Source organism: Lynx rufus, unplaced genomic scaffold, assembly GCF_022079265.1.
Source record: "Lynx rufus isolate CCGP_SWC_20201006 ecotype Redwood Valley unplaced genomic scaffold, mLynRuf1.p SCAF_4, whole genome shotgun sequence".
Lineage (NCBI taxonomy): Eukaryota > Metazoa > Chordata > Mammalia > Carnivora > Felidae > Lynx > Lynx rufus.
Window position 1 is genome coordinate 19126877 of NW_025814856.1, and position 12880 is coordinate 19139756.

General features: G+C 36.7%; 1 protein-coding gene across 1 annotated transcript in view; it reads left to right on the plus strand.

The window, feature by feature from the left end:
• Positions 1-12880, plus strand: part of DOCK3 (dedicator of cytokinesis 3) — a 539924-nt gene that overhangs the window by 36968 nt on the left and 490076 nt on the right. The window lies entirely within an intron of this gene.

The window sequence follows — 12880 nt, forward strand, 5'->3', positions numbered from 1 at the left end:
CGTTTCTCCACATCCTCTCCAGCATCTATAGTCTCCTGATTTGTTCATTTTGGCCATTTTGACTGGCGTGAGGTGATATCTGAGTGTGGTTTTGATTTGTATTTCCCTGATGAGGAGTGACGTTGAGCATCTTTTCATGTGCCTGTTGGCCATCCGGATGTCTTCTTTAGAGAAGTGTCTATTCATGTTTTCTGCCCATTTCTTCACTGGGTTGTTTTTCGGGTGTGGAGTTTGGTGAGCTCTTTATAGATTTTGTATACTAGCCCTTTGTCCAATATGTCATTTGCAAATATCTTTTCCCATTCCGTTGGTTGCCTTTTAGTTTTGTTGGTTGTTTCCTTTGCTGTGCAGAAGCTTTTTATCTTCATAAGGTCCCAGTAGTTCATTTTTGCTTTTAATTCCCTTGCCTTTGAAGCTGATTCTAACATTTATATGAAAATGCAGAAGGTTACAAATAGCTAAGATAATCATGAAGAAGGCAATAAACTGGAAATTTTATACTACTGGATATCAAGTTTTATTATAAATGAAGACATTGTGGTTTTGGGGTAAAGACAGAATAATGAAACAGAATAGGGAGTCCAGAGACAGACTATCATGTATATTGTCCAGTGATATATGAAAAAGGTGATAATTGCAGTGCATTGGGGGAAATGATGTCCTTTACTAGAGGTGATACTGGGCCACCTGGAATAAAAAAATGATAGCCTATTCAATAAATGGTATCGTGTCAGTATTGAAAGCAATGAATCTTGATCTCTACCTCATACCATTTGCCTTATATACAATTCCAGATGGAAGGTAGACCTAAATATGAAATGTAAAACCATGATGTACCTTGAAGAAAGTAGAGGCAAATATTCTTCTTGGCCTTTGGGTAGACAGACAATGATTTTTGATAAGGATCCAAAAACACTAAGCATAAAGAAAAGATTGGTAAGTTGTACTTTATTCAAATGAAGATCTGTTGTTCAGAAGACATCATTAAGGAGAGAAAAAAGGCAGGTTAGAGAGTGAGAGAGATGTTTGACAAGACTTGTATTTGAGTATATAAGGAACTACTACAAATCAAAATTAAGACATTCCAATAGAAAAATGAGCAGAAGGCTTGACTAGGCTTGGCTCTTCACAAAACAGATACTCCAGAGGCTCATAAACATATGGAAAGGTGTTTAATTTCAGTCAGCAGGTAAATACAAATTAAAACCACAGTGAGATACAACAGTACAGCCACTGGAATGACTAAAATCCAAAACACTGGCAATACCAAGTGCTGGTAAGGATATAAAACAACTGTTAACTTTTATACACTGCTGGTGGGAGAGGAAAAGGGATAACCAGTTTGGAAAAGTATTTGGCACTATTTACTAAAGTTGAATCAACGCATACTGATGATGTAGCAAATCTCTTTGTAGGTATATATCCAAGAGCCAAATACATGTATAAGATGTTAGTAATTGCTTTATTCATAATTGCTGCAAAGTAGGAAAAAACCACATGTTCATCAACAGTAGAATGAGTAAATAAATTGTGGTATATTGCTTCCAATGAATGTGATACGGAATGGAAAATGATATATTGTTACTACATACAACAATACGGATGAATATCACAGATACAATCTTGACAGAAGTCAGATGTAAAAGTTTATGTTATGGTTCTGTGCTCATAAAGTACAGAACCAGGTAAAACCAATAGCTGGTGATATTTGTCAGAATAGTGGTTAGAAAACCATCCTATCTCGCTTCTTTTTCTGAGAGTATATCTATGATATTGTTGTGTGTGGTAACAATCCATTTTCCTTTCTGTATCACATTCAACTTAAGGGTGTGTGTATGTGTCAAATGACTGGAAGAGACAGGAGTGACATTTGGGATGCTGATAACATTTTACTTATCTGAGTGGTGGACATACAGTTGTATATTCTTTGAAAGTTTACTTAGTTGTAGACTAATGATTTGTACACTTATGAATGTTACATATCAATAAAAAATTTACTTTAAAAAATAAAAGGACTTGGAAAAAATTTTTATAAAAGTTAAAAAATGTAACAACATGGAGGCATCTAAAAAAATGTGCTGAACAGGGGCGCCTGGGTGGCGCAGTCGGTTAAGCGTCCGACTTCAGCCAGGTCACGATCTCGCGCTCCGTGAGTTCGAGCCCCGCGTCAGGCTCTGGGCTGATGGCTCGGAGCCTGGAGCCTGTTTCCGATTCTGTGTCTCCCTCTCTCTCTGCCCCTCCCCCGTTCATGCTCTGTCTCTCTCTGTCCCAAAAATAAATAAAAACGTTGAAAAAAAATTAAAAAAAAAATGTGCTGAACAAAAGACCCAGATGTGAAAGTTCACATTCTATATGATTCCACTTATATGAACCTCAAGAACAAGGAACACTACAAATCTGTGGTGATAGAAGACAGAATAGTGATTTCCTGGGAGAGTATTGACTGGAAAGAGGCATGAAGGAACTTTCAGGGTGATTGAAAATTTCTCTCTTGATGAAATATGGGTAACATGGCTGTTACATTTGCCAAAGCTTATAGAATGGTACATTCACAATGTGCATTTCACTGTGTGTAAATTATGCATCAATGAAATGGATTTTTGCTAAAAAAGGACAAAAGTCAAATTACAGACTGGAAAAACTTTTTTGGTGATATAACTGACAAAGATAAATAGAATATGAAAGAACTCATAAACCAGTGAAAACAAATAACAGATGAATAGAAAAATGGAGAAAAATATGACCAGGGATTTCACAGCAGTCTTGTCAGCAGTCAAGGAATAGCAAGTTACAATCAGGATGATGAACAATTCCATACTCATTAGAAGATTAAAATGTCTCACATATTGAGTTGTTGGCACAGTTGTTTCAGTGGGCATGCTTATACACTGGGGATATCTTGTGATGGTATATGTGCATATCCTGTGATTTTGCAGTTTAACTTCTAAGTTTATACCTCAAAGAAGTGTTTTTAAGGTAGCCTAATAAAATCATAAGTGGGTTACAAATTCTATTTAGTGCTCACTATCAGCATTAATAAAAAATAGATTAAAGTGTCAAGAGTATATTGCTGTATCAGTTATGATCCAATTACAGTAATAATTTGAATAGGGAATATTTAATATAAATGTTAACTAGTAAAAAGTGGCTACCTATTTACTGAAAGGGGTAAAAAACATTCAAAGGGATATAGAAATAACAAATGCAGAAGTCAGCAACTACCTCAGCAACTGAGGTAGAGCCAGTAAGCAAGGAACTAAGAATTTAAAAGAATATTCCCTTGCCTCAAGGCAAAGATTCAGATCCTTTTGGAAAGGTCATGGCTGTCATAGGAACAAGTAGCCTGTCAATGGGGAAGAAACTTTCCAGAGGGCATGGATTGGAACTCATCTATAGGAATAATCTGCTGGGTAGCAGAAAAACTTACGGAATGACATGAGTGAGCCAGAGCTGTCCATAGGTGTAGCTCCTCAGACTTGCCAGAGCCTAAGAGCCATAGCTTGTCTGTGGAGGTGACTGAGGTAAGCACCACTGGGCCTCCAACATGCCAGTCACCTGGCTAGGCTGCTTACAATAAAACAACAGTGCACCAGAACCAAGAAAGGAAGCTCTCCTTTCTGCTCTGGCCTTGCATTGTCCCATTAGTACCCTCTATTGACAAAGCCTAATGCTGGACGTTTTGACAAAGAAGAAATGGTGATATGTCTATATTAGTCTGGGTTTTCCAGAGAAACAGAACCAGTAGGAGATATGTGTGTATTATATTATACACACATATATATGTGTGTGTATATATATATGTGTGTGTGTATATATATGTATACATATACACATATATATACATATACACGTATACACACACACACATATATACATATACACATATACATATACACATATACATACATATACACATACACATATATACATATACCCATATACATATATACATATATATGTATATATATTACAAGGAATTGGTTTGCATGGTAATGGAGGCTAACAAGTCTCAGCATCTTCAATTGGCAAGCTAGAGAACCAAGAGAACCAATGTTCTAGTCACAGTCAGAAGGCCTGAGAACCAGGAGAACTGATGGTGTTAAGTTCCAGTCTGATTCCAAGCCTGAATGCAGAAGACCAGAGTCCTAGCTTGAAAACAGGCAGAGAAAGTGAAATCTCTCTTACTCCATCTATTTTTTTGTATTCAGGCCTTCAGTAAATTGGATGAGGCCCGCCCACATTGGGGAAGACAATATGCTTTACTCAGTTTGCTAATAAAAAATGTCACAGTATGATCCAGAAATGCTCTCACAGACACACCCAGAATAATATTTAACCAACTATCTGGGCACTCGGGTGGCCCAGATAGTTGATACATAGGATTAAACATCATAGGGTTCACTTCCAGGATTAAAAAGCAGGTTAGAGAAAGGTAGATTTGATGCAGGGGTAGTCAGTTGGTATCTGGCTCAATTGCATGTAACATCATTAAATTTTTTTTCCTTGAGATTTGCTTCAATTTTATGTGTATGGGATTGTGATATAAAATATATTTCTAAATCTGGGCCATGGTAAAAAATATTTGAATGTATTGATCTGGAGAAATTTCTTTTTTTTTTTTTTTAAATTTTTTTTTCAACGTTTATTTATTTTTGGGACAGAGAGAGACAGAGCATGAATGGGGGAGGGGCAGAGACAGAGGGAGACACAGAATCAGAAACAGGCTCCAGGCTCTGAGCCATCAGCCCAGAGCCTGACGCGGGGCTCAAACTCACGGACCGCGAGATCGTGACCTGGCTGAAGTCGGACGCTTAACCGACTGCGCCACCCAGGCGCCCCTGGAGAAATTTCTATATATGTACACATAAAGACACCTACAGCATTGTGTGTAGTAGTAAAAAATTGATAACATCCTAAATGTCTACCAACAAGAGAAGGTTAGAGAAATAAATTATGGGATGTAACATACATCATGGTGATTATAGTTAATAATACTGTATTATATACTTGAAAGTTGCTAAGAGTAGATCTCAAATGTCACCATAAAAAAGAAATGGTAATTATGTGACTTGATGGAAGTGTCAGCTTGCTTTTATGGTTGTAATAATTTTGCAGTGTGTAAGTGTATCAAATCAACATGTTGTATACCCTAAATTTACACAATGTTGTATGTCAATTATAGCTCAATAAAGCTGGAAAAATTTTTAAAATAAAAGCAATAAAATAAATTAATAAAACAACATGAAAAATAACACACTTATATTTCTTTTTCTTATTTTTTTCTATTTTATTCTTATGTATTCACTCTGTAGTGGAACATAAGACTTTAGTTCAGTTATTCTTTCCTATCCCAAAGATATATAAACATGCTTCTTACATTCTTCCAATATACTTATCATCCTTGTTAAATTAGTATTTTTTATTACTGTAATTAATTCATGGCTGATCTATATAGCATATTGTCATTATATCTTGTATTACCGTTTTGTTCATCTAGAATTAATATTTGACATATATATTTAAAAATATATATTTATATACTTTATATATACATGTATCACCTTTGCTTTACCCATTCATCTACTGATGGACACTTACATTGTTTCTGTGTTTTGACTCTTGTGAATAATGCTGCAGTGAACCTGGAATACAGGTATCTAGTTTTAAGTTTTTCAGTAACTTCCATACTGTTTTCCTTAGTGGCTGTACCAATTTACATTCCCATCAACAGTGTACCAGGGTTCCTTTTTCTCTACACCCTTGTGAGCATTTGTTATCTCTTGTCTTTTTGATGGTACCCATCCTAACAGGTGTGAGGTGATATCTCTTTGTGGTTTTGATTTGGAATTTTGATTTAGAAATTGTTTTGTGACAGCAGTCAGGGGACCTCAGACTATTACTTGATTTTGGTTGGTTAGATAATGTTATTTTCCCTGTCATAAATAATGTCAGAATCTAATTGTTGAAAGAGCCAATTCAGGTGGGTACTCTGTCTTCATCACATCCCCTCTAAGCAAGAATTACATTTAAATTCACTTGCTGGGCTCATGCTTGTAAATGAAAGTATGTAAAAAAAAAATCTCTGGTTTCATTATTGAGACAGTGTTTGTTGCTTATAACATATGCTTTATGCTTGAAGATGCATGCCAATTATCCAGATTGTGTTTGTTTCCTGATTTGTTGTCTGTATAGCTCTCTGAAGACATCTTATTCATGCCCTGTTTTATTATCTAGATTCATGATCCATAGCCTGATTTGACTTTGAGTCTCCTGCTGTAGATTTCTCACTCAGTTCCAGTTTCCACTTTACCTTGAACATTTCTATCCCCTTCCTCATTATCTTAGTCTGATTTGCCTTAGGTGCCTATTCCTGTGCTGTCCTTAGCCCTAAAATTGATGCTTTCTTTTCTTTTCCCTTTTTAAAAAAGTTTATTTATTTATTTTGAGAGAGAAAAAGAGAGTGTAATTGGGGGAGGGTAGAGAGAGAAGGAGACAGAGAATCCCAAGCAGGCTCTGCATTGTCAGTGCAGAGTGCAATATGGGGCTAGAACTACTGAACCAAAACAAACTGTGACCTGAGTTGAAATCAAGAGTTGGTTAAGTTTATTCGTAGGGATTTTATGGTTCTTGGTATAGTTGTGAATGGGATAAGTTTCTTTATTTCTCTTTCTGTTGCTTCATTATTAGTGTATAAAAATGCAACCGATTTCTGTACATTAATTTTGTACCCTGCAACCTTGGTGAATTCACGTATCAGTTCTAGCAGACTTTTGGTGGAATATGTCAGGTTTTCCATGTAAAGTATCATGTTGTCTGTGAAAAGTAAAAGTTTGACTTCATCTTTGACAGTTTTGATGCCTTTTATTATATTTTGTTGTCTGATTGCTGATGCTAGGACTTACAATACTATGTTAAATAACAGTGGTGAGAGTGGACATCCTTGTCGTGTTCCTGATCTCAAGGGGGAAAGCTGTCAGTTATTCCCCATTGAGGATATTAGCTGTGGGCCTTTCATAAATGGCCTCTATGATGTTTAAGTATGTTCCTTCTATCCTGACTTTCTTGAGGGTTTTCATCAAGACAGGATGCTGTATTTTGTCAAATGCTTTCTCTGCATGTATTGACAGGACCATATGGTTCTTATCTTTTATTTAAAAGATCTGTATGCTGAAAACTGTAGAAAGCTTATGAAGGAAATTGAAGAAGATACAAAGAAATGGAAAAACATTCCATGCTCATGGATTGGAAGAATAAATATTGTTAAAATGTCAATACTACCCAAAGCAATTTATGCACTCAATGTAATACCAAGCAAAATTGCACCAGCATTCTTCTCAAAGCTAGACCAAACAATCCTAAAATTCGTATGGAACCACAAAAGACCCCGAATAGCCAAACTAATATTGAAGAAGAAAACCAAAATGGGAGTGATCACAATTCCATACTTTAGCCTCTACTGCAAAGCTGTAATCATCAAGACAGTATGGTATGGGCACTAAAACAGACACATAGACCAATCGAATAGAGTAGAGACCCCAGAATTGGACCCACAAATGTATGGCCAACTAAACTTTGACAAAACAGGAAAGAGTATCCAGTGGAAAAAATACAGTCTCTTTTTTTTTCATTTATTATTTATTATTTATTTATTTTTAATATGAAATTTATTGTCCAGTTGGTTTCCATACAACACCCAGTCCTCATCCCAAAAGGTGCCCTCCTCAATACCCATCACCCACCCTCCTCTCCCTCCCACCCCCCATCAACCCTCAGTTCTCAGTTTTAAAGGGTCTCTTATGCTTTGGCTCTCTCCCTCTCTAACCTCTTTTTTTTTTTTCCTTCCCCTCCCCTATGGTCTTCTGTTAAGTTTCTCAGGATCCACATAAGGGTGAAAACATATGGTATCTGAAAAGACAGTCTCTTTAACAAATGGTGCTGGGAGAGCTGGACAGCAACATGCAGAAGAATGAAACTAGATCACTTTCTTACACCATACACAAAAATAAACTCAAAATAGATGAAGGACCTGAATGTGAGACAGGAAACCATCAAAACCCTAGAGGAGAAAGCAGGAAAAAACCTCTTTGACTTCAGTGCAGCAATTTCTTACTCAACACATCTCCAAAGGGAAGGGAATTAAAAGCAAAAATGAACTATTGGGACCTCATGAAGATAAAACGCTTCTGCACTGCAAAGGAAACAATCAACAAAACGGAAAGGCAACTGATGGAATGGGAAAAGATATTTGCAAATGACATACCGAACAAAGGGCTAGTATCTAAAATCTATAAAGAACTCACCAAACTCCACACCCGAAAAACAAATAATCCAGTGAAGAAATGGGCAGAAGACATGAATAGACACTTTCCAGAGAAGACATCCAGATGGCCAACAGGCACATGAAAAGATGCTTAACATCACTCATTATCAGGGAAGTACAAATCAAAACTACAATGAGATATCACCTCACACTGGTCAGAGTGGCTAAAATGAACAAATCATGAAACTATAAATGCTGGCGAGGATGTGGAGAAATGGGAACCTTCTTACACTGTTGGTGGGAATGCAAATTGATGCAGCCTCTCTGGAAAACAGTGTAGAGGTTCCTCAAAAAATTAAAAATAGAACTACCCCATGACCCAGCAATAGCACTGCTAGGAATTTATCCAAAAGATACAGGAGTGCTGATGTGCCCCAATGTTTATAGCAGCACTTTCAACAATAGCCAAATTATGGAAAGAGCCTAAATGTCCATCAACTGATGAATGGGTAAAGAAGATGTGGTTTATACATATAATGGAATACTACTTGTCAATGAGAAAGAATGAAATCCTGCCATTTGCAGCAACATGGATGGAACTGGAGGGTATTATGCTAAGTGAAATAAGTCAGGCAGAGAATGGCAGATACCATATGTTTTCATTTATATGTGGATCTTGAGAAACTTAACAGAAGACCGTGGCTGAGGGGAAGGGGAAAAAAAAAGTTACAGAGAGGGAGGGAGGCAAACCATAAGAGACTCTTAAGGACTGAGAATAAACTGAGTGTTGATGGGGGTAGGGGAGAGGGAAAGTGGGTGATGAGCAGGAAGGAGGGCACCTGTTGGGATGAGCACTGGGTGTTGTATGGAAACCAATTTGACAATAAATTATATTAAAAAAAAGAGAGTTGGACACTTAAGTGAGCCACCAGGTGCCTCGATGCAGGCTTTTCTGTAAGAACATTTCCACTCTCAAGCTGAAGAGTGTAAATCTGATATTTCTTGAATTATATTATAGGTATAATATAGGTATATATTATGTTATATTACATTATATTAATTCATATGTATATAATTATATATTATAAGTATATAATATATAGGTATAATACACTGTATTATATATTTGAAAGTTGATATACTTACATACTGAAAAATTATAACAACCATAACAGCAAGCTGACACTTCCATCAAGTCACATAATTATAATTTCTTTTTTACAGTGGCATTTGAGATATACTCTTGGCAACTTTTAAGTTATATATAATATAATATAGGTATGTAATATATAGATATAATATATATATAACCTAGCTTCAGCAATCAGACAATAGAAAGAAATAAAAGTCATCCAAATCAGCAAGAAGGAAGTCAGACTTTGACTCTTCTCAGATGACATACTTTATATGGAAAACCCAAAAGATTCCACCAAAAAACTGCTAGAACTGATCCATGAATTCATCAAAATTGCAGGATATAAAATCAGTGCATAGAAATCGGTTGCATTTCTATACACCATTAATGAAACAACAGAAAGAGAAATCAAGGAATCGATCCCATTTACAGTTGCACCAAAAACCATAAAATACCTAGGAATAAACCTAACGAAAGAGGTGAAAAATCTGTACAGTGAAAACCATAGAAAGCTTATAAAAGAAATTGAAGAAGACACATAAAAGTGGAAAAATCTTCCATGCTCATGGATTGGAAGAACAAACACTGTTAAAATGTCAATATTACCCAAAGCAATCTACATATTCAATGCAATCTCTATCAAAATAATACCAGCATTTTTCACAGAGCTAGAACAAACAATCCTAAAATTTGTATGGAACCAGAAAAGACCCCGAATAGCCAAAGCAATCTTGAAAAAGAAAACTGAATGGCACAAAAACAGGCACTCAGATCAATGGAACAGAATAGAAAGCCCAGAAATGGGCCCACAAACATACGGCCAACTACTCTTTGACAAAGCAGGAAAAAATATCCAATGGAATAAAGACAGTCTCTTCAGGAAGTGGTGCTGAGACAACTGGACAGTGACATGCAGAAAAATGAATTTGGACCACTTACTTATATCATACACAAAAATGAGCTTAAAATGGATGAAAAATCTAAATGTAAGATAGGAAGCCATCAAAATCCTTGAGGAGAAAGCAGGCAAAAACCTCTTTGAGCTTGACCGCAGCAACTTCTTACTCAACACATCTCCGGAGGCAAGGGAAACAAAAGCAAAAATAAACTTTTGGGATCTCATCAAAATAAAAAGCTTCTACACAGTGAAGGAAACAATCAGCAAAACTAAAAGGCAACCAACAGAATGGGAGAAGATATTTGCAAACGACATATCAGATAAAGGGTTAGTATCCAAAATCTATAAAGAACTCATCAGACTCAACACCCCCAAAAAAAAAATCCAGTGAAGAAATGGGCAAAAGACATAAATAGACACTTCTCCAAAGAAGACCTCCAGATGGCCAACCGACACATGAAAAAATGCTCAACATCACTCATCATCAAAACCGCAATGAGATATCACCTCACACCTGTCAGAATCGTTAACATTAACAACTTAGGCAACAACAGGTGTTGGTGTGGATGTGGAGAAAGAGGATCTCTTTGGCACTGCTGGTGTGAATGCAAACTGGTGCAGCCACTCTGGAAAACAGTATGGAGGTTCCTCAAAAAATTAAAAATAGAACTACCCTACGACCCAGCAATTACACTACTAGGTATTTATCCAAGGGATATGGGTATGCTGTTTCGAAGGGGCATATGCACCCCGATGTTTATAGCAGCACTATCAACAATAGCCAAAGTATGGAAAGAGCCCAAATGTCCATCAATGGATGAATGGATAAAGAAGATGTGGTGTATATATACAATGGAATATTACTCGGCAATCAAAAAGAATGAAATCTTGCCATTTGTAGCTTAATGGATGGAACTAGCGGGTATTATGCTAACTGAAATTAGAGAAAGACAAATATCATATGACTTCACTCCTATGAGGACTTTAAGATACAAAACAGAACGTAAGAGAAGGGAAGCAAAAATAATATAAAAACAGGGAGGGGGACAAAACATAGGAGACTCTTAACTACAGAGAACAGAGGGTTACTGGAGAGGTTGTGGGAGGGGAGATGGGCTAAATGGGTAAGGGGCACTAAGGAATCTACTCCTGAAATCATTATTGCACTATATGATAACTAACTTGAATGTAAAAAAAAAATAATAAAAAAATATGTGCATTTCCAAAAAGAAAGTCTTGTGGGTGAGAGACTTATACAAAGAAAGCGACAATCATTCAGGGCTTATCAAAAAGAGTTTATGATGAGCAAATGTTTGGGAAATCATAGTAAAACAACATCTTAGTGTGTATCTTCCTGTAAGTGAAGGTGCTTTAAATTAAGTGTTATTAAATAATGTGTATATATAAGAAATGATAGTGAATATTGATGATTAACACATTAAAATTAGAATGACTATTAAGAGTTTATTTCTGAATTTTATCATTTGTTTAATTTGAAATAGCATTATAAAAAGGACTGCAAGAAAAAATATTCAACAAGATTTAAATAACTACTTTTTAAAAAAATTTTTTTTAACGTTTATTTATTTTTGAGACAGAGAGAGACAGAGCATGAATGGGGGAGGGTCAGAGAGAGAGGGAGACACAGAATCCGAAACAGGCTCCAGGCTCCGAGTGGTCAGCACAGAGCCCGATGCGGGGCTCGAACTCACAGACCGCGAGATCATGACCTGAGCTGAAGTCGGCCGCTTAACCGACTGAGCCACCCTGGTGCCCCATTAAATAACTACTTTTAGTAACTATTTGAGATCATTGATTTTTATGGAACACAGAAAACAGTTTGTAAGATAGGAAAGAGAAAAATGTCATCCAAAATTTTGAAACTAAAAGTGTACAAAAGAAAAAAAGTATAAGTCCTCAGTCTACGAAAACAAGAACTACAAACAAATCTTGATCTCTTCATACTGGGTTTGTTTTTCATAGTGAAATGTGTACATCAGTCCTGAAACTATTTTGGGTGTGTGTCATCTGATTGAATAACTGAGAAGGGAGCTGCAGACAAGGGAGATCATTGTGGGCTTAGAACCAAATCGGAGGTATCAGTATAAACTCATCATTTCTAATATAAATATAGTAGTTTGTCTCCAAATCTGGCTATCAACTTCTTCTCTCCCTGTACATGCACACCAATCTGCCTAAGAGAGGTGGTATCATTGTCTCCACCTGTTTGAATCCGAACTTGTCTGTGTCTACTTTTACCAGTAGAATATTCAGGAAAGGACATTGGGCAACTTTGAGACTTGCCTGCAAGAGCAAAGGCAGTTTTGCTTCCCCCTCATACTTGTGGGATACCTCCTCTCAGAATCTACCCATCATGCAGTGTAAGCCTAACCTACATGGAGAAGACACCTGGAAGTGCTCCAGTTGAAAGTCTTGGCTGAGCTTTCAACTGATGGCCAGCAGCAACTGCCAAGTCTTGGATGTCAATTCCAATCAAACCTCTAGACAACTCCAGCCCTGGCCACCATTTAACTACAACTGCTTAAAAGCCCCAGGTGAGAACTGCCTCGCTGAGCCCGGTCATAAG